The sequence below is a fragment of the Meleagris gallopavo genome, chromosome 1 (genome assembly GCF_000146605.3).
Source record: "Meleagris gallopavo isolate NT-WF06-2002-E0010 breed Aviagen turkey brand Nicholas breeding stock chromosome 1, Turkey_5.1, whole genome shotgun sequence".
In the NCBI taxonomy this organism is placed as follows: domain Eukaryota; kingdom Metazoa; phylum Chordata; class Aves; order Galliformes; family Phasianidae; genus Meleagris; species Meleagris gallopavo.
The window spans coordinates 21,668,607-21,690,194 of record NC_015011.2 but is presented as its reverse complement, the minus strand read 5'-3'; the positions used below and the strand labels follow the sequence as shown (position 1 = coordinate 21,690,194).

Sequence of the window (21,588 nt, the reverse complement as noted above, 5' to 3'; positions counted from 1 at the left end):
GGTACTGCTATAGTTGGCAGTGAACTTGTATTAGGAAGTGATTACTATCTTTCCTTAAAATGTTATGTTATGTTGTTCTTCTCATAATGTTGGATTTTCCAGCACTCCATAGTTGAATATTATTGTGTAGGTTTTTTTTTCTAAGTGCAATGTGATTAGCTGACCTTGGAAACACAATCTGTGGCAGTTTGAGCATGCAGCAGAACGCCAGGAGTTCAAGTATGCAAGAACATCCTCTCTACTGAGCAGGTGTATTTATACACTGTACATCTGTATATCATGTCAGACCTTGTTTGGAAAAATATTCCTATGACAGAGAATACATACATATAGTTTAAACATACAGGCTTTACGGAGGTATGTGAAGTGTTTAGCATTTACATAAAAATGTGTTTAATTGTGTATATTTTCCTGAAGTGTAGCCCTAGATATCCCTGAAGTCCAGCAATTGAACCACAGACAGACACCTGGATTTGGAAGGCTTAGTAATCTTTTATTAGTATGAGACTCTCAATTAATTAGTTTTACAAACTCTTTGAAGCATTCGATGGTTTAGTTTTCTGTAAAACTGTAGAATCCTCAGGTCCCAGTACAAATACGTTTTCAGTCACAAATTAGGAAGGTATTTGCTTACATGCAATTAAAAACAGAGGTTTTTCCATATTGGAATGCAGAAGACACTTTTTACTAGGTAAAACTTCTGAAAAGTTGATATGTCATTTGCTCTACATGAAAAGCCAGAATTTTCGTTATTTTATTTTTTCATGTAATTACATGAGGCACAAAATCTATTCAAATATTAACAACATGCTCCTTCTGTGATACTACTGCTTCTTTTTTTCTAAGAAATTAAAGAAGTTCAGTGCAGTCGGAAAGAACTTAGTCTTTGATCTGATGGGTAAAAATTAAGTATGGGAAGCTCACACGGCATAAGATTGATCAAACCAGCAATTCCTCTTTCTGTTCCTGCTTGAAACTTGGGGCAAGACTTTCTTTTTTTAATGTTACAATTGCCAAAAAGCCTTTAAAGATTGGACTTGAGGACGAGAAGGCTTCCTTAGAGAATGGAAACAGCTGCTACAGATCCAGGGCCATTTGCTTTAGACTAATCTATTAGCAAATTTTCAAAATACAGTTAAACAGACTGATAAACATACAGCTTGAAAATCTGTTTGAGAGCATTGCGAAGTCTAAAGCTATGTGCATCCCCAAGACACCTAGTTTCATTTGACATTCTTTTTTTTTCCTGTACCTGCAGCTGTGAGTCTCCACATTCCTGAAAGTCACAGTTATTTATGCCCATAGCAACATACCATGGGGAAAAGCATAAATTGATCACTTTGGATTAACTACATCAGCATCTTTTTGCATAACTTGTATCACCATAAAAAGAGAAAAGTACAGGCAGAATGAGATGCCAGGAACAACCTGCTTTCTGCACAGTCCATCCCTTTGCTAATGTATCTGCTCCATCTGACCCCAAGTCCTATACCTCCAACTGCCACTCCCACCAACACCAGAGCTTACAAGTTGTTGCACTGATATTCCCACTCTCTCTGGTCATAACTATTTAAACTTATATGTGGAACCCCGTATCTCTGTCATGAGGAATTAACTTCAAGCAATTTTGAAGCATACACCTGTTTCTTATGAAGTATCTCTGAGCAACTAGCCAACTGATGGTCTGCCAGGACATTCATGGAATGTCAGCCACCTGCGTACATTTGAAGTAGCTGATAAATGTATGCTTTGTCTTTTAACACACTTGTTCTGCCTCCACCAGATGTCTTAGCTTTGTGTTGATTGCTGCTGCTCTCCTCTTTATTCCCCTTGGTCTCTCCTCGGTAGCATTCTCTACATTGTAATGTGTCTCCTCGTTGCTGAAAAATGTACATATATGAAGAAATTCAACATTGAAATATTAAATCAAACAACTAGAGTGCATCTTTATCCATATAACTGCCTTGTATTCCTGTCTTGGAATACAAATTCAAAACGGTAAAATTTCATCAGAAAAGGGAGATAGATGGCTTGGATATCTAAGTCTACTTGTTGTTCTGTATATCTTTCACTTCTGAGCTGTCATTTTCTTCTGTGCAGTTGTACATTTAATGTATTAAACACACACAAAAGTGATGGTGACAGACACAACTGCTACTTGACAGCCGGTTTCAAACATTATTTTCTTCCTGAATTAAATTAAATGTTTTCTGAATACCCTCAGGACTTTCTCTAGCTAAAATTTTACAGTGATTGGTCTGCAGAAATTCATACTGATCAATCACAACTCTTAAAACAGGTTAATATAGAAAACATTTCACGAAACTCTCCTCTCCAAGGCTGTCTCTTTCTAACCCTCAGCCAGACAGCATCCTTCAATGAACAGCACTGAGAAAATGAATCAACCACATTCACGAGCAGGGATCCACCCTCAGATCAGTTTGTAGAAAAACAGTAAAATAGAAAAGTGGCCACAGATGAACAATGGCAATATGTCTTTCTCTGAAATGTCTTAGACAGGATGTTGTATAGAAAAATACCTGCCACTGTATTTCCTACAAAGTATTAGGTACTACTTTAATTTAGGAAACCAAAGGCTTCTCGACCCTTGTTTATTCACACAGGAATCTCTCTACTGGTCATCTCTAATCCCCGAGATGAAGTAATTTACATTGGTGGCTTCTGTATTTGTCACACCATTCACAAGCAGCTCTACTTTACTTTGAGCACCATGGCTTTTAGTTAGCTGAGCAGTCAGAACTTTTAGTCAAGACTGCTGTGCGAAAAAATACCACGTATGGTTATTACTAAGCAATTACAGGCCTACATGTCTCAGACAATTATCATGATCACAACACTGTTCTGCCCACTGTATGCAACCAACCTACCTCAAGCTGTGATCTTGTCAGGGCTCATAAGCAAAGCAGAGCTGGGCTGGTGAGGAAGCGTGATGGATTTTTCTCTGGAAATAAGGCAGAAATATAAAATAAAAATGAGTCGTAGTTCGGATGACAGCATCCTATGCACTTAGCATTACCAGCTTACAGAATTTTACCCTGAATCTTGTGCTCGGGACTTCTGATTTTCAAGTTTAATAAGGAAAAAAAATTTAGGAGATTCTACATATAAAAAGGAGATTTGAAAGATAGCATTAGATTGTAAACAATCCTTCCTACATTACTTTTTAAAATATTCCATGACCATCAGGAAGACACTGGCTATATTATTCTACATCAAACCAGAGTATGCCTGTGCTGCTGTAGGAGAAGCTTCCTCTGTGCCTGTTACCTATGCTTGCTGCTTCTTATTCCCACATCATTACTCCCCCTGTGCTAATTCAACTTCCTATCAGCTTGTACAGCAAAGGATTCACGATGCGAAGTGGATTAAAACAAACCACACATACACGAAAAATCATAGTAAAAATATTAGCTGGATAATCTGGTTTAAACCCAGATTAATGGCCACAAAAAGCTTACTGACTTTACAAGCCACACTCAGTCTTCTTAAACAAATAATAATGTTAACCTCTTATTGGGGGGAAAAAAAAACCAACGCAACAATGTATTATAGAATTGCAATGAAAAAACACATCAACAATCAGCAATAACTTACTATTCCCGAACACCATGAATGACCCATCACATAACTGGGTCTGACATGGGATCATAGACCAGAAAAGAGGCTGCTCTGCACAAATGTATGTGCCCCAGCTGGGAGGCAGAGAGAGCTTGCTTTGCCCACATTGGGCCTGATAAGCCTGCTGAGAAGTGCTTTGCTCCCAGGCCAAGTGCTGGAAGCATTCTATCAATTTGATTGAATTGATTTCAAAGGTCTTCAAGTCATAATTTCTTTCTCTGTGCTGCGAGGCAATTCATCCTGCGGTTAATTGTGGGCATCGCTGAATAGTTTACATTAGGGCTATAGTAATAGTAGGGCAGAGGTTTGTTAAAGAATAATGTAGCTAGCAGAAATTGAAGGTGCCTCATTGTATATACTGGAGGCGTAAAAGTCCTTAGGCAAAAGATTTGATGAACCAGACAAATCCTTTGTCGCATAGCAGTCTGCAGCTTTCTTTCATGTAGCAGAAAATGATACTTTGGAAGTCTGAAAACATGTAAGATAAGAAGCCCTCACCCACTGTTTTGGTTTTTTATACCAGATTAAAAGGCTGAGATGCTAGAATAAATTTTGTGCTTGGCATGTGGCAGAATCTCCCTTTACCAAATGTAAACATGTTGAGCTCTCTGTAAAGGCTCCCTTATAGCTCTGGCAAAAAGGAAAGCCCAGTCTGTGTTGGGGGTGAAGGATTACTACACAGACTGAGACAACTTTTCCAGCAAAGGCTATAGTAATTATAAAGATTTTCTCTACTCCTCTTATCCAATCTAAATTGCATTAGATATTCTTCAAACCCCAGACAGCCAAACCCTATAAAGGAAAGAAAGATGTCAAGCACAGTCAATAACATTGCAAACAGCTGCAGTGATTTAAGAAGTTATTAACCCATAATCATTCCTTACAGCCTCTCTTCGGGGGATACTTGCTTCCCAAGCTCTTCTGCTGAACAGATGGGATCACACAAGCATTTTCTTAGGAGCAGCTGAGGAGGTGATCTGAGTTAATTTGGCTGGCGCTGCCTGAATTGGATGACAAACAATTCACCTCTCATTCCATCAGAGCTGGAAAACCCAAGAGGTCCAGCTGGTGTGTCCATACAAGACTGCAGTTCCAACTAGCTCTGAAGGACAGGGCAGCTCCTGGCCTCAGAATGCAGTCCATGCATTCATGCCAGGGCAGTTGCAAAGCAGGGCTAATCCCTTATCTTGTTAATCAGAGATGATTATTCTGCTTCAAACACTACTCTGAGAAAGGTCATTGTTTAACTGATGACATCTTTGTCCTTTGGGTCCATCCTTTGCATACAATTACTTTTCATATATGTAATTGGGTTTGAACCTCTCTCTGAATGAGAGTATGTTGCCTTCCATTTAAATCAGTCGTATTAAAATTAATTCATCTGAAAACATTGACACTTAAATGAAAAATGTGTTTTTAATAAAACTGTCATTGGCTCATTGTAGCTTAGTCTTAACTTAGACTCTATAATGAATTAAAGCATTTAGCTAATGAGAGCATATCCAAGACAGCTACTAGAAGAGTAAATATGACATAGAATTACTTAAGCCATTTAAAGCTACCCTTTGTTACAAAGGATTATTCTGCACCTGAGAGATCAGGCCTGTATAGATAGAAAAACCTAGAGCCTACCTGCCTGACCAGGTGGTCTTCATGCATAACAAAAATGTTTAAGTACCCTTGTAAAAAATAAAGGCTTCAAAATTCTGAAGAAAAAGAAGAAAACTTGTTGTTTTTTTTTTTACTTAAAGTGACATTAAGTTTAGGCTTCCTTTCATCCCATTCATAGCAATGATGAAAGCAACCTCAGCCAGGACTCAGGATGTTTTACTAGACAAGCAAGAGCATTTCTGTTTGCAGCTGTGCTAAGCAAAATAGTGCCATCTAGTAGCCTGCAAAGCAGTGATTGCTGGTGCGTTGTGTGAGTTGCCTAAATGTGGGCTGGTTTCCCCCAGGGTCAGTACCTTACTGCTATTGTGGCTTGTTTCTGTGCAGGACTTCAACTTCTGTTTTATCACCAGTAATGAGTTTGTTTCAGATAAACTTTTCATTGCATAATTTGTCGAACACCCCAACTGTAATGGAAATGGAGCTGAAAAACAATCCACAGAGTTTTAACAGGTGATTGTGGCTATCATGCAGTGTTATCATGGACCTGTCAGCCTGGTAGCACAAAGTAGATACGATCCTATGAGCTCATGTAACATTACATTTTTTCCCCCCTCAACTTACTGGATAAATTGCATTTCTTTATTTAGCAGAGAACAGTCCCACACAAAACAATATTTTGTCCCAGTGCAGAAATGAAGGCTCTATTACTTAGAAATGACTGAAGATTATGGCACTTCTCTTACTGTGTCACATAACTGCTTTTCAGTTTCATTTGCTAATTCTACTTTGCTTCTTTACCCCATAGATTTATTTAAAACATCTAGTGTTAAATCTGATTAATGTTATAATAAACAATTCGTGGGCATGTTTCATAGAGTACTAAGTGAATCCAAACTGGTAACTCTAAAAGCTCAAAGCAAAAGCATCTGTGAAAGAGTCCAAAAGCTGGTTTAAGTTCAGGAAGAGTCTGCTGGGACCATTAAGTTCAGCAATAAAGAAAGTAGGAGTTAGATCTTGAAACATATATTATCACTTGTATCACCATGGTGCCCAGGAGTGCTAGATCCCGGTGCAGAGCCCAAACGATCCCAACAAACGTTAAAGTCAGCCTCCCAAGGGTGAGATAAGAAACAGGAGATTTGGCATAAGGCAGGGCATGAGCAACAGCCTGCTGGTCTATCAGGAGCTCCCTGCAAGTCTTTGAGAAAACAACCCAAAGGTGCCTCACTGAAAGTTATCAAGTACACAGGGGAAGCAGCTGTAGTAGGGAAATCAAAGCTTTAGTTAACTACTGACACTGAGTGATGTGGAATAGAATCCTAGAATCATAGAATGGCCTGCACTGAAAAGGACCACAATGATCATCTAGTTTCAACCCTCCTGCTACGTGTAGGGTCACCAGCCACCAGACCAGGCTGTCCAGAGCTACATCCAACCTGGCCTTGAATGCCTCCAGGGATGGGGCATCCACAACCTTCTTAAGCCTCAGCTGAGAAGAGTTTTAAGAGATCAAATGCATGGCTGGAGAGCAGCAAAAGAGAAAAGCATATGGAGAAAGAGAGAAAATGACACTGCCACAGTCACAAGCCAGGAAGTGCTTCCAGAAGCAGAACATCAAGCTCAGAGAAAATGAGTCAGAGCAATCAAATGTTGAGATAGTAAGAATGTGGCCAAATGTTTAGTTGTAGGGTAGTAAGAAAGACCATAATTTAGAAATATTATTTAGGAAAACAGTTGACGTTACAGAGTTCTAGCCAAAGGTGCAGCTTGTGCCGTGGGTTGAATGACAGACAAGATGGAGACAGTTGCCATAGTGATGACCGAAGGCAGACCAGATATAAACACAGACAGGACCAAGTACCACGTTAACAAATGAAAGGGTGGACTAAGAGGGGGAGAGGATTGAGAGCTGATGAGAAGTCATTAAGACTCATGGGTTTAAAGTCATAGAGATGTTGAACAGAAAATTTTGATGAGCCCAATCCTGGCAGCAACACTGAGAAGACGAGGAAGATGGAGAGTACAGTAACGAGGAGGTCAAAAGAGAGCAGAGTTTTGTGAAAATGAAGACACCTGTGTGGCCCTCATGGCAGCTGAGAAAATTGTAATCAAAACTGTAGGCTGAACAAGGAGCTAAGGGCAAAGTAACGAGCAGTAGAGTGGTAAAAAAAAAAATAATAATACTTTAATCACTAAGAGCAAATTAGTGAGATTTTTGAAGCTGGTGCAATACAATACTGAGAATGAGTTAAGCTCCTGAAGTTCAGCAAGGAGTATGGACTGATTCTTAATTAGAGTAAGGAGAACTTTAACAAACTAGCTGACAATCTATGGTATTCTTTCTAATGGGCTGGAAGGCTGAGGGGAAGGTCTCTGGGTACTCGTTAATAGCTGGCAGACAGGTGGAGGCATGGTCTGGAGGCCACTCTGACACTTCTGCTTAAGTAAAGAAGCTACAGCAAAAAGAATCAGAATTTGGATTTTAAAAGAAACTTTTACTTAAACTCCAGAGACTGAAATACTCTCCATATGTATGTGAAGTTTCTCTCTGAAGGCTTCACATGCAGAAGCAAGTAAACTGCAGTCCTGTGCTCCGCACGAGACTGATGGCTGCCACTGACTTCAAGGGGACTTTCTTGGCCCCAGAGCTTTGTGGGCTATGAAAAGGCAAATTTCTGAGAAACTCTTTTTCTGTATGTCTCCAGAAGGAGAGGGCTTCTCTGAAATTAAATTGAAAGGGTGAAAAGAAATAAAATCTGCTTTAGTCTCTGTAAAGACCAGATGATAACTATAGTGCTACATCTCTCCTGTGCATGACAGGAGAAATAGACAAGAGTAATAAAAAGTATAGGTAGATCAATCTGTTCATACATTTCTTCAGCTCTATATTATATATGAATCTTGAGATTATGCAGTCTGATGTTCATAAGGGATCAGCTCATCAGTCAGTACATGTAAAATAACTTCCATCAAATGACGTATAAGTATATAAAAAGTGCATGAGCTTAGTATTTTGTTGTTTGTTTTGAGATGAAGAATTCTGTTCTTAGCAAAGACTCAAATGTCATCAAAGCAAGTGAAGATTAGAGGTAAGTCACTGATCTTAATGGAAACTGCCTGTGTGTATTCCGCATTCATAAAATACTTCTGCAGCAGTAATTCTTTAACTCTGTGGCACGTGCTCTGTAATCTCTTATGCTGTGCAATCTCAAAGTATTTTGTTAACTGTAGTTCACACAATTAATCTCAGAAGATATGTTCATTCATAATTTAGTTTTGCATTTAGACGGATGTTCATTTATTTTACTGTGGGATGTCTTACACTGAGGGGAGAAGCTGTTTTTTTCTGTATGTTTTCTTTGTTGATGTTGAAAAGATTTCTCACAAAGATTTAGAGCTTAAAAGAGCTAAAGTTTAAGAAAATATCTTGGTGCCGAGGAGGAACAAGCTTCAGAATCCAAGAGATATGGAAGATCTGAGGAAACGTGAGCTGTAAGGCAGGTGCATGCTGTCCTGGCGCTTATAGCTATTGCTGCCACCTGCAGACTCTACATAAGGGCAAATCTGATCAGCATCACTCTTCTGTGCACCCTGGTTTTCTCTGAAATGAAAGAAAGTGGCCATGCAGTGTCGTCCAATGTCTCCCTCAGTCTTGGCATTTAGATACCTGTATGACAGAGGCTCATTTGGGTGTCCAGCCCACACTAGACACACATCAAGAAAGAGTTTGTACTGGCCAATAACCTGTCAACATAACTTCATCTTACTAACCTGTGGCCTTACGCTCTGTAAATGCAACTGATCTGCTGGTCTTTCTATTACATTTTTTATTGCTTATTTTTCTCATTTCCCTACTATTCATGGTCGTGACCTCATAAGATTTATTGAGTTCAAAAAGGAAACTTGAGGGTCTGCAAAGGTGATATTAGAGGAGGTGCTGAAAACATGAGCTGTGTTCTCTCCCATAGTCTGTACTGATTTAGTGGCCTGGCATGGGCTTGCCTCCTGGAAATGCTGCCTCTTCAATTACAGATTAAGGTTTACTACTTGTAAGAACAGAACTGTGTAAGCCTTCCAGGATTTAATCTGAAAAAATGTGTATATGTGGATGCCTTTGATTTCAGATATGCAGATCTAAAGGAGGAAGGTGATCTTGCATAGGAAAAGGAGATGAAGTAGACCTGGTTTCATTTACTGCCTGTATCACAGGCTTGCCATGTAATCTAAGATAAGCTACTGAACTCTTTGTTCACTATTACATGTCCCATAAAATTGGGATAATAATTTTTTTGTTTGTTTTATATGTCCTTATTCTTGCCTAATAAAATAGTATGCTTTCTGGCTTAATGTATTTGGGGATATGTTTGTATGGTAAATAAGCAAGCATGTGAACATGGTATTCTTTTCCAAGACTTCCTATCTGGGCTTATCCAGGATTCACTCACAAATGCATATTGGCCATGAATGTGAGTGCTTACACAAGTCTGTCTGCCTGTTCATCTGGTTGCAGGTATGTTCAGGTCAGTCAGTGTCCTGGAGTTGCTTTTAACTGGAATTCATGAATAATAAAGTGATTTTCAGCACCTAATAGTTCAATTAGAGCTAAAGAACATTTTTCATGTTCATTATCAACAAATGAGGAGGGTTTGTATCATCATAAGCCTCTGTGACTTCGGTTGTTTGCCTGAAATATAAGATTTGATTAGAATCCCTAATCTAGTTCTTCCAGCTTTCTAGTACATCACAGGTGGGAAAGCAGTCACATCAGAAATCAAGAGTTATTCCTCTCTCTGCTTCAGTGGAAACTCTAGAGTAATTAATAACACTTTAATGTAACTAACAATCAACTGGGAATTCTTAACTGCCATTTTCATGACAAATTGTAAATGCTGTGAATGGCCACGCTGCACCTTATGATTCTGCTCAGGCAGTTTCCTTATAGCTCTAGAATGCTACAAGTCATTCAGGCAGAGTAAAACATTTATGGCCAGTTCTAATGCACACCTCATAAAAATCATTACTGTGAATTAATGAGTAGAAATACACTTGAATCCAGGCCTGATAATGTGATTGAGGGTATCTATACTTCTTTGTGAATAAGCATCAGAAAGAAAGATTTTTATCATGTATTCTGACTAAATCGAATTTGAATAAACATATACATTCTTTCCTCAGAAGTCTCTCTGTAGTCTCAGTGACTATGACTTCACTCTTTGTATACTTTAATACCAACAGCTATGTAGATGTTCATTTGTACAGAAACCAGTGCTGTATTCTGGTTCAGACTTGTCTGCAGATAGAGGAATTGATTTAATGCAGAGTTTTGCCAGTAGCATAAATGGCATCTACCTATTTGCAGTATCTCTGCCTTGTGATGACTACTAATAGGGAAAAGCATTGCCATGCTAATATCGTTGTTTAATTTGGGGATGAAAGATGCTAATTGGCTCTTATAATTAGGGCAATGAAAAGTTCTCCTACAGTTAGGACTGGAGAAATATTAATCCTTCAAAATTAGTATTTTATTACTTTTTTATGCATAGATGTGATCTATTGATGCATATTCTAAAAATAAAAAATGTCTGAATTTCTCAGCACTTCAGCCTAATAAATTAAATCAATCTGCATCTTTTGTCCTTATGATTTATGCATTTTTTTAATTTTTTATAATTTGATTTGCTTTCATGTTTTAAGGCTTTGTTAATACCTGCCTTCTTTGTTTGGTAAATAAGAATAAACACTTAGTGTAATGGAGGTTACTAGCACAGCTTAGTTCAAAATGCTTACTTTGTAGTGTAAGTATTCCCTAAACCCAGAACTCTGACTGCAGTGCATTTCATTACATTTAGAATTTGGCCAGCTCATAAAAGCTGTCAGTATTAGTTTAGAAACTGTTGTTCTCTGTTTTGCTTAGTGCAAGTAACCTCCTTGAACCACAGATGTCTCCAATATATTTAAGTCTAGTGCATAGTACACCTTGCTGGTTTTTCAAAACTCTGTATCTGACAGCAGAATGGTAGGACTTTCATTTGGGCATGTCACTGATACTGAAGCAGGAAAATCATATTGGTACCTGTCATTACTCAGCAAGGTTTCAGGAATGGCCACAAGTCCACCTACAAAGGGTTGTTGCAATCTGAAAAGTTGGTAAGACCTCAAATCACTCAACATGACTGTCACTCACCTTTGCAAAAGTGTTCAGAAGATGCAGTCCCCAGTGTTGTCTGCCAGGTGCAAGAAGAACTAATCTGAAAGCAAACAGGAAGCCAAAGCTTCACCCACACCCTGTATGTCAACAGAGCCCAACAGAGCTGGCCTTGTGGGGAGGGCCCAAAGGGTTCTATGTCATCTGTAAGGTACCATAAGAAGCTCACATTTCTCTTGATGCAAGAAGGCACTAGACTAAGGTTGTGAGGTTGTGCCGTGGTAGCTTTTGGATCAGCCTGATGGTACAATTTTTTTTTAAGAATATTTTCAAGTCCAAAATGTCTGTAATCAAAAGAATGAGAAGAACCTGTGTTGGGATGAAAGCTTCAGCCAGACAGCCAATGAATTGAAGCAGCGAAGAAGTCCTTTTCCTCTTAAGTTAAACCTTATCCTGTCTCTCTCAAAACATGTCAAAGAGAATAATTATGGTATTATACAACTATTAGATCATAGTGTATGCAAAACATAAAAGTGAAATAACACAGAAAAAGCCCAAAATTCTATTCAACAAAAATTAAAAACACATTTATGTATCTTTTTTCTTGAAAGCTTAAGTATCTGATAAGTATTCCTTCCCACGTTTAAGATAAGTCTTACATTTGTGTGTAAAGTATGAGGCTTCCTCTACTATTCATCGCTACTGCTCCATCTATGTCCAGTTCACCATTTGGATTCTGTCCATTTAGTAGTTCCTGATGATAGCTGTACACTGACTGAGGAATCAGCATTACATTATCAGAAGTACTATTCAGCTTTGCTTTGATGTCCTTTCTGGCAGCATCACCATCTGCAAGTGTATAAAAGTAACCCCTGCTCAATGTATTCAGAGTAAGGACAGTTTATGAAGGCCTCCACAAAGAACATTACTGAAACTGATAGCCTGGAATATGAAAAGGAACATCAAGAGATAAAATACTGATCTTATTCAAAACTCTGACAGCACTGAAAATTGGACAATAGTATTCAGAGTTCAGTGAAAAGATTGATCTTTTAGACAAATGGAGAATTCAAGGACAAAGTTATATATCAGTAAAAGTGATAAAAAGTGTGTAACAACTCCACTGAAATCAGGGGAGTTTCTTTGAGTTTACAATGATAGAAGCAAGCTTAGAAATTAGTTTTCAATTTCTGAAGTGGTTAAGCAATTCAGTGGATGGATGTCTCTACTCTTCTCCCTTGCCAGAGGGCTTTCTATGGAGTTCACGTCTCATTTCTTAATGCATCAGGATGTTCCAGGAGAGACTGAGGTTTGTCATCTTCTATCCTTTGATTGACTTTTCTGGAAATAAATATTCAGCCTTTATTTGCCCATTAATCTGGTAATGTAGAACAAATCTGTTTTGTACATTCTAAGAAGTATATCTGTCTGTGGTCATGGACTAAACAATACTCCAGTATAAATCCATAAAGAGCAACCATATACTCTTCTGGATCTGATTGGGTTACTTTTTCTCCTTTTGTTTTTCATATTTTTTAATACAGTGATACCCCATGTTTCACATTTTCAGTGCTTGAAGGCCTTTGCTGCAGAGACTCATTATATATGGATGGGCATAGTCTCCATTTATCATGGTGATGCAGGGCAAGTGAATCAGAAAGTAAGGTGTTTCCTAATAGTGTTTATGGTTAGCAGGAAATGCTGTGCTGAATGAATTATGTTATGATAAAGCCTTATAAACATTATTACATAAATACAGCCTTTAATCACTTAGCTGGTTAATAACACTATCGTTTTGGTTTCGTACAGTAATTCAATTAAATGGAATAAAACTGCGATTGAAGGAACGTTACAATTCCTCTTCTGCCAATGCTTACTTCTCATTTCTTTAACAGTTAGCAGTATCACAATTCTGTATTACAGGCCTTGAGAGGCACAGAGGGCAGACAACAGGAATTGTTCAGGGATCCTCTTCATCTTTGCCAGAGCCCTTGTGATTCTTATCATTCCTGTTTTCATTCATGTCAGCCTTGGGATGTTTCGTTTCCAGCTCAGGAGTAGTTTTAAGATGCTGGCTCTCTTTATGTTGGCTGATCTGTAACACTTTGGATGTAGGCATGGAGATAAAAAAAATAGAGGGCATGATTCATTTCACACTCATTCTGGTATAAAAGACAGCCAAAGTAAATGGAATTAGACTGAAATAAGACTCAGACCAGTTTCAGACTCCAATTACAGCAGTGGGATAGGTCTGTGGTTCTTCATTTCCTCACAGGGAAGAGTGGAAATTAAAAATGTTAGCAAGGTCTTTTTCCTTCTGCAAAGAACATATTTGAAATACTAAGGGAGTACTGGCACAGCAGAAAAGGCTCTGGCAGTTACAGCTGGCCACAGATTACCCTCAGGCAATGGTCACACTGTTGGGTAACTCAGGTCAGCAGGAACCCATGAGGACATCCTGTCCTGTTATATGGCTGCAGAAACTGAAAGTTTATTTCTACTGATCTAATAGGATTTATCCAAAATCTCTGCATATGTATAAACATGCAAAAATATGTACTAACAAATCATGGCAACCAGTTAGCAGTTAAAAATAGGAGCAATTGCAGACATTTAATTATTTAAATTGTGATAATCCATAAAAAGAAGATATCCCCAAAGATTTCTCCTGTTTAAGGTTATGCACATAAAATTACCTTATTATGAAACACAATTATGGTACCCTCAGGGCTTTTGTGTAGTTTTTACAACCAACTTCACAAAGGATTGGTGAAGTGCAGGAAATAATCCAACACTTTGTATTAATTTTATATCAGTATCAATTTAAATAAATACAAAACTACCTAAATATGATTGTCATACTGTAAATGCTTGAACTTATCATAATAATAACTTTTATGAAATGGTACATAGGATTACATGTAGTGACAATTAAATCTTCCTCTCTGTGGAAGTGATCCTCTAAAGGTGAGGAAATCTTACTTTTCATAAAGCTATCTAGTATGATAGCAATAACCAAATGTTGTCACTTGGAAGTAGTTCTTTCAAATTTCATCCTTTTAGTATGTAAAGTTGTGAATATTTATTCTCATGCACATCTCTTATGTTGTCTACAATGAATTTCCTCTGTCATTTAATCATCCTGGGACCATAAAGTGGCTGTAACTAGACATAACTGCTTATGCTATGCTAATCTGCATGAGATCCTTAAGAAGAAAATTAATTGAACATCCTATGGTCTATGCAGTTCTGCAGTGTATGCTGAATTTCCATAGGCAGATACTATAGCCTAAGAGCCAGCTCCTCCTCCTCAGTTTCTCAGCCAGTAAAATCACAAAGGATGTAAGGAAATGAATTTATTATCTCCAGCAGCCTCAAGGACTGGTGAGCACATGTGCATCCCTAGTGTGATGCAAGAGCAATGATTTACAGAGCAGCTTCATACGGGTTTTGATACTGGAGACAGGAAGAGAAGGGAGATGTGCACAGGCCGTACTAGGGACATGAGCTGCTGCAGACTATCCTTGGCAACTGGAAGACACACTGAGAAGATGAGGAGAACCATCCAGCACCATCTCTCACCATTTCTCTCTGCCCACACAACCTCCACAGAAGGGGCATTATGGTTTATTCATGAGAGGGCTTCTTACCATGTTTCATTAAATATCAGTTCTGCTACATAGACAGTTTCTGCTTGATCTGAACATGTACCTACATAGTGTTCTTTTGTCTATGCTAACACCCCAAATGCTGTCAGTGATACAGCTATTATGTGTATTAATTCAAAAAGCATGTACTGAACAAATACCTTGTTATCAACAGGGCAAAACACAACGGGTTCAGCCCCACAAACTTGTGCTCACTCTTGCTTTAATCCATCAAAGAACATACTTGTTCAATTTCAAGAGCACAACGGAATTTCAGTAGGACAATTCAAACGCTTCCAATTTAGCACAGCTTGAATTTGTTTACCGAATCAGGGACAGAAGGTTAAGGTACTTGCAGGAAAGGAACCCCTAATGCTCACGTTCTTTCCTTTCTAGTTAGCTGCCCTAGATATTGTGATGTCAATTATCACGCACTTGAAGAGAACATCTTTGTTCGAAAGCTCAAACTGAACTGGCGACTTCAGGTCTGGTGTGAAAAGCATGTCCTTTTGGCAGGCCTGTGTGCCACCTTTTAAGAACCACACCTCTCATCCTCAGAAAACTGGTCAAATTACCAGCTGAGCAAAGATCAAGGCTGAGCCACCATCTCTGTCCTGCTGAAAAGATTACTTCATCTTTTAAGTGTGTCATGCAAGCTGCTTTCACTATGAGCTAATTTAAATTTCTTATGGCTTGGCTAAGATTAGCTCACATAGTGACATTTAAATTTCATTTGCTCACAGTAATTTTGTTGTGCAGAATGTTGCAGATAACAGAGAAACAGCAGATTATGTAAATAGCCATTTATAAACACAGCAGCTTTTTTTCAATCCATTGTTCTGAACATCCTACCCAAATTGCCTTGTGCATGTTCCTCATTTTAAATGTGTGTCTGCGATCAGACACTGTGCTTCAACAAACATTTTGAAGTTTCACTCATCTGTCTTTCACTCATCAAAGTATGTCTGTTAAATTAAAAACACAGTTAAGAGCCAGTTATTTCATCAAACAACAATAACAATAAAAATTCCTGCAAAAAGGGCAAAAGATATAAACTAACCATCTGCTATAAGCAGTAGCAGCACTCAAAAGCGTAAGGAAGAAATGGTAATATTTGAAGTGAGATTGCTAGACATGTCCCACAAAGCTGTATTAGTTTATCGTATTTTTCATTACGATATTTACTCAAGAACTTCTTTACTGTTAGAGTGATGGAGGGCACAGGCTGCCCCCAGAGGTTCTGGGGTCTCCTTTTCTGGAGATATTAAAGATTTGCCTGGACGCTTTCCTGTGTGACCTGCTGTAGGGAACCTGCTTTAGCAGGAGTTTGAACTAGAAGGAACTGGGGGTGTTTAGTTTGGGGAAAAGGAGGCTGAGGGGAGAGCTTATTGCTCCCTTCAAATATCTGAAAGGTGCTTACAGCAAGAGTAGGTTTGGTTTCTTCTCACTGGTGACAGGTGACAGGACGAGGGGAAATGGTATCAAGTTGCACCAGGGTAAGTTTAGGTTGGATATCAGGAAACAGTTTTTTACAGAAAGTGTTGTTAAGCACTGCAATAGGCTCCCCAGGGAGGTGGCTGAGTCACCATCCCTGGATGTGTTTGAAAAACATTTGGATGTGGTGCTCAGGGAAATGATTTAGCTGCGGGTTGTTAGGGTAGTCTGGTTAGGTTGTGGTTGGACTTGATGATCTTTTAGGTCTTTTCCAGCCTGAGTGATTCTATGATTCTATGATTCTATGATCTCCAGATGTCCCTTCCAACCCCTGCAGTTCTGTGATTCTGTGATTTGGAAGCCTTTTCAAACTACGGCAGTGAGCGCTTGGGAGAGATGGTTAAGTTAAATATTCATACAAATCTTAACATTCAGCTTTGCATCTTTTTATCTGCCACTGTTTCCTCTAAGGACATTGCTTTAACACAGAGTAAAGGGGCTGACCTGTTCAGGTTCCGTTGGTGCTCTTGCTACCAAAGGCGGAGCTTTTCAAATCCTGCTTGAAAGAAGAACCCATGGAGGAGTCACTAAGTGTGATTTCTGTTTTACTAATAAAATTCAAAATGAAAAATAATAACGTAGAAGAGAAAGGAAAGAACAAAATGGTTTTGCTGAAAAGGAGTAACAAAATTTGGAAAGAAATTCATTTCTCAGGAGGCAGTGAGGCATTGGCACAGCTGCCCAGATAAGCTGTTGATGCCTCGTCCCTGCAGGTATTTGAGGCCAGGCTGGATGGGGCCCTGGGCAGCCTGAGCTGAGGGGTGGCAACCTGCCCACAGCCAATGGGTTGGAGTTGAGTGGGCTTGAGGTCCCTTCCAATTCAAACCATTCTCTGGCTCTGTGATTCCATGGAGTTGAAAGACAAACAGCAATCCTTAGTGCTGTACGTCAGAGAGAAAGCCTGAAGAAAAGCAGCACTTTCTGTTGTGTTCACTGAGGGTAAGAAAAGAGGCTGAACTAAGTCTCGTTCCTCTAGGAGCACTGATGATAGTTTAAGTGAATATGGCTTGTGGGAATGCTGAGTGAATGAATGCCCTTCAGCAGCAGCAGGTGAAACCAGCCTTGCCAAGTATGATAGCATATTTCCTCCAGGAGCTGCACCCACTTTGCTGCCAGCTGGTTGTCCATTGCCTCAAGCTCCTGCTACACTCTCCGCTCTTTGCATTGCTACATTCTGTGTCTTCCCTTTGCAGACTATTTTGCAGAAATAACAAGGTCCAACAGAAACCAGAAGGAACTACCTTTCATATCGATGGCATATGGCTGGCCTCCATGGGGTCAGTTGGTGCCTGGTGTAGAGAAAATATGATAAACCTGAGTGGTCCAGCAATAAGAGAAGTAGTTGAAAAGTCTAAGAGAAAAACCTGTCCTAAATGATATGAAAATATATATTGCATAAATACACGGCAGTACAAAACTAGAGAAACAAGGTTGCACTGAATGCAATGAATGCAATGAATAATTATTCACTCTAATTACACATAATTAGAGTGAAGTTATTTAAACTCAATGATCTTTGATACATGTATAAATATTCCCATAGGCATTAAAATCTTTTACATAAAGGTTATATGAATCTATTATTAATGTAGTTGTAGAGTATTTTTATAATCAGATTTTCATATCGTTTATTAATAAAGACCATATTAATATGTAGAAAAATGTAAGTACATGTCATATTCATCCATTTTTCAAAGTAACATCTACGTGTTTTCATTATAGCTCAGGTGTAAATAAACAGTTTCTAAAATATTTTATTAGATATGTAATTTATATTTGTGTTAGAGGTAACAGAACAGTACAAAGAGTTTGACAGCCGGTGCCGAGCAGCAAAGTTCAGCTATGCATAAAATTGTGAAGCTGTGTTGTGCAGCTGTATACTTAAGATAGACCAACTAGTATGTCATCATATTCTAGGAAAGAAAAAAAAAAAGAATTTTAAATTGTAATTTATTGACTGTAAATATCCACTTGACATGGATCTGATATGCATGACTAAAGAATAAAACATGAAAATGAAGAAAAAGGGATGGAGTTAGTGTGAAAGGCATTTAATTTAATCTGACATCCATGGATGGAGCACAAAAAGCATTTCAACAGCAGTACTAGATGCTACCTCCATATTTCATTTATTTGCACAATAGGTGACTTTCAGCCATAACCATGACTTATGCCTGCTCTAATACCATGACTCTGTGAAATGTATCAGTCAAATCTCAAGGAAGCATATACTCTTAGCATAAATGTTGGGATCTGTTTGGACCCTGCAATTGCTGTATGCAAAGCATGGTCTGCCTCACGGTCTGCTTCTCTTATGGGATGAGCAGAGAGGATGGAAGTTGAGACAGAAGCAATTTTTGCTTTTCACCTCCAAGACAGGGAGAGGAGAGTGTTCCTTCCTCAGAGACTTTGGAAGCCTTCATCAGGCTGATGAAGGAAGAGGAGGGGATAGCATCATGAAAAAACCTGGCCACTCAGACATGAAGTGGGTCAGCAAGGACTAGTAAAAAGGCACTGCTGTAAATGGGATCTTCTCCCTCTTTCTTCCATAATATGAAAGAGATACAAGGATGTTTTAGATTGTCTGCTTCTCAGCAGCAGGAACGTCTTGAGGGACTTCAGAGAGAGGTGAACTCTGAAGATAACCAGAAAGGAGGTTTCAGGAGTAGAAACAAACACATTTGGAGAATAGAGGGATGAGATAGATAAAGGCCTGTGTGCTGTGCCTGCAGCTTTTGTATCTTGACCAGTATCTGACCTACCCCTTGTTGCTGCGGAGACGGTGCCCACGCTTGGTTGAAAAGGAGCACGTAAGCAGATGTACCTGTTTTGGCCTTTTTTTTTAAGAGCAACCAAAGGAGATAAACCAGTGCTAGGTGTGATTAGGAGGCTGGTTCATGGCCCTGCTGAGACCACCTGTTAATGTCCATTACAGTCATGAGATGGCTATGACTTTGAGCTATTTTAAGAGCAATAACATGCTTTCAGTTTTGATCTCATGGCCCCCCAGTTTCTGAATAATCACTTCCCAGAATTTAATTTGTCATATTACTTCAGAAAGGTGTAGAGTTCATGATGAATTGCACTCATTTAATTAAAGGACTGAAATAAATTTCTCGCCATGGTGCTATTTCCTATTACCATTTTCAGAAAATAATAAAACAACGTTCAAAAAGTGTAAAAAAAAATAAAAATAAAAAAAGAGCCCAAAACAATCAGAAAGATATTACCATAATTTAGTTCCCAGACTTTTCAAAATTTATGTAATCTGAGATATGATGTTGAAACTGCAAAGTATTTTCTCTTTTGATAGAAACAGAGAGAAAACAGGTTGAATGCTATACTCAATATTACAAGCACATAGAAAATTACATATGGAGAGACCCTCAGCATTTTACATTCAGTCCTGTGATTTTGTTAGGCTGTTAAATAATTAAGTGTGTATGTATACCGACCAAAAAGATTTTTACATCAAAAAAGTTCTATAGCTCTTTCCATACACACTTGTTGGCTCTTCAAAATTTGATCGTTTTTCCTCCCACATGTTAAGAGAAAAATTAGATCCAGCTTCTCTGGAGCAACATGGAAAAACTCTTTCTCTCTTTACCTTGAAACTTCTTCAGTCTTCCTCTCCCTTCCTTCCTTTCCAAGTCTATTTCAGAGAGTACGTTTCAGGGGACATAACAACTCAGTTTGGAGACTTAAATTAGGAGTTGGTAGCCTACATGTTTCTCACCAAGAGAAACATGAGGGCAATGGAAATCTCTAAACAAGGTTGCAGTTAGACTCCTGAATCATTTGGTTACCTCATTAGTTAACCTAAGTCTGAGCTGGGCTCTGTAAGAGCTCTACCCTGATGACTCTTTTACTCTGACCTACACCTGAATACAAAATTATGTGAAGACTTACAGAGCAAGCTTTCAATTCTATTATTGCCTTTAATGTTTCTAATTTATAGTTTACAGGCAGGTTTTCTGTTCATGCTATGTGTACAGTAGGAGTTAAACAAAGAATAACCAGAAGCATAATGCAATTTAGCACTTTAAAATTTCCTTTTCATCTAAACAAAAATGAGCCAAATCTTTAAATATTACCACTAATGACTTTCCTGTAATCTGTGTCTGCATCATTTTATGTTTTCAGTTTCACCAAAGTAAACAGTTTTCTTATTTCCTAGCATTATCATTTCCGAAAATATGTGCTGGGGCATCAGAATACTTACAGAGTAGGATCTGTCATTAGTAGAATAATTATTCTGATGATATTTTGCAACACTTCTATCTCTAGACTATGTATATCAGTAACTCTGCTAAGCTTGGTGAACTTTACTCAGCAATTCGTATTTTCAGTGATAGAGGCAGTGATCAAGTAATCTAACCTCTTGACCTGGCAGAACATATAAAAATGCACTTGTATGCATTATTTTCCACTTTTGCTACAGTGTGCCTTCTAGAAAGAGTTATAATTCTGATGCAAGGGTTTCATATAAAGGAAAATCCAGTGCATACCTTGAAGTGCTGTACCACTGGTTAAACAGAAAGTCTTTCTCACAGTAACTTTTTATTTTTGAAATGGAATGCATTTTGTCCCTCAGAAGGTATAAATTCATGTTTGTTGGATAAACCTGCATTTCTTTTCAGTTGATTTTTGTACAGCTGATGTGTCAGCTCTCAAGCTGGAGTAGTGTCATAAATTTTAGTAAAAAGAAAAAATTAGAGAAGTTACTTGAGGGTTTGGGCCAATTTTATTTAGCTCTATTGACCTACAATAATTCTTTCTACATTAAGGAATCTTTCAAAATTAAAAACCCTTTCTAATTGTAAATGTTTCCTGGATGGTTACCACAGAGGAGCCTGAACTCTGGACTCACTCTCCCATTCTACACCAATGTTGGACAGCTTCCCAGCACTACAAACAGAATTATCAGTGTTGTGTTCATTTGTACTGGATGAACTGGTTGCTTACACTTAAGCACAGCTTAAGTGCCACCTTCTGATAGAACACCATTACTCCTTGGTGCCCTATAAGAGCATGGTCCAAGACCAGTCTCTG

The 21,588-nt window shown here is 38.5% G+C and overlaps 2 long non-coding RNA genes across 2 annotated transcripts; both read right to left on the bottom strand.

The window, feature by feature from the left end:
* Window positions 1–234: 234 nt before the first annotated feature.
* LOC104909466 lies at window positions 235–11,521 on the bottom strand. The gene is made up of 3 exons (XR_792338.2): window positions 11,435–11,521; window positions 2,889–2,962; window positions 235–1,880 (listed from the first exon to the last, which is right to left on the bottom strand). It is a non-coding gene; the product is annotated as an uncharacterized LOC104909466 (long non-coding RNA).
* A 5,459-nt stretch (window positions 11,522–16,980) lies between these two features.
* Window positions 16,981–17,905, bottom strand: LOC116216820. Its single transcript, XR_004160398.1, has 2 exons — window positions 17,778–17,905; window positions 16,981–17,032 (listed from the first exon to the last, which is right to left on the bottom strand). It is a non-coding gene; the product is annotated as an uncharacterized LOC116216820 (long non-coding RNA).
* Between the last annotated feature and the right edge of the window lie 3,683 nt (window positions 17,906–21,588).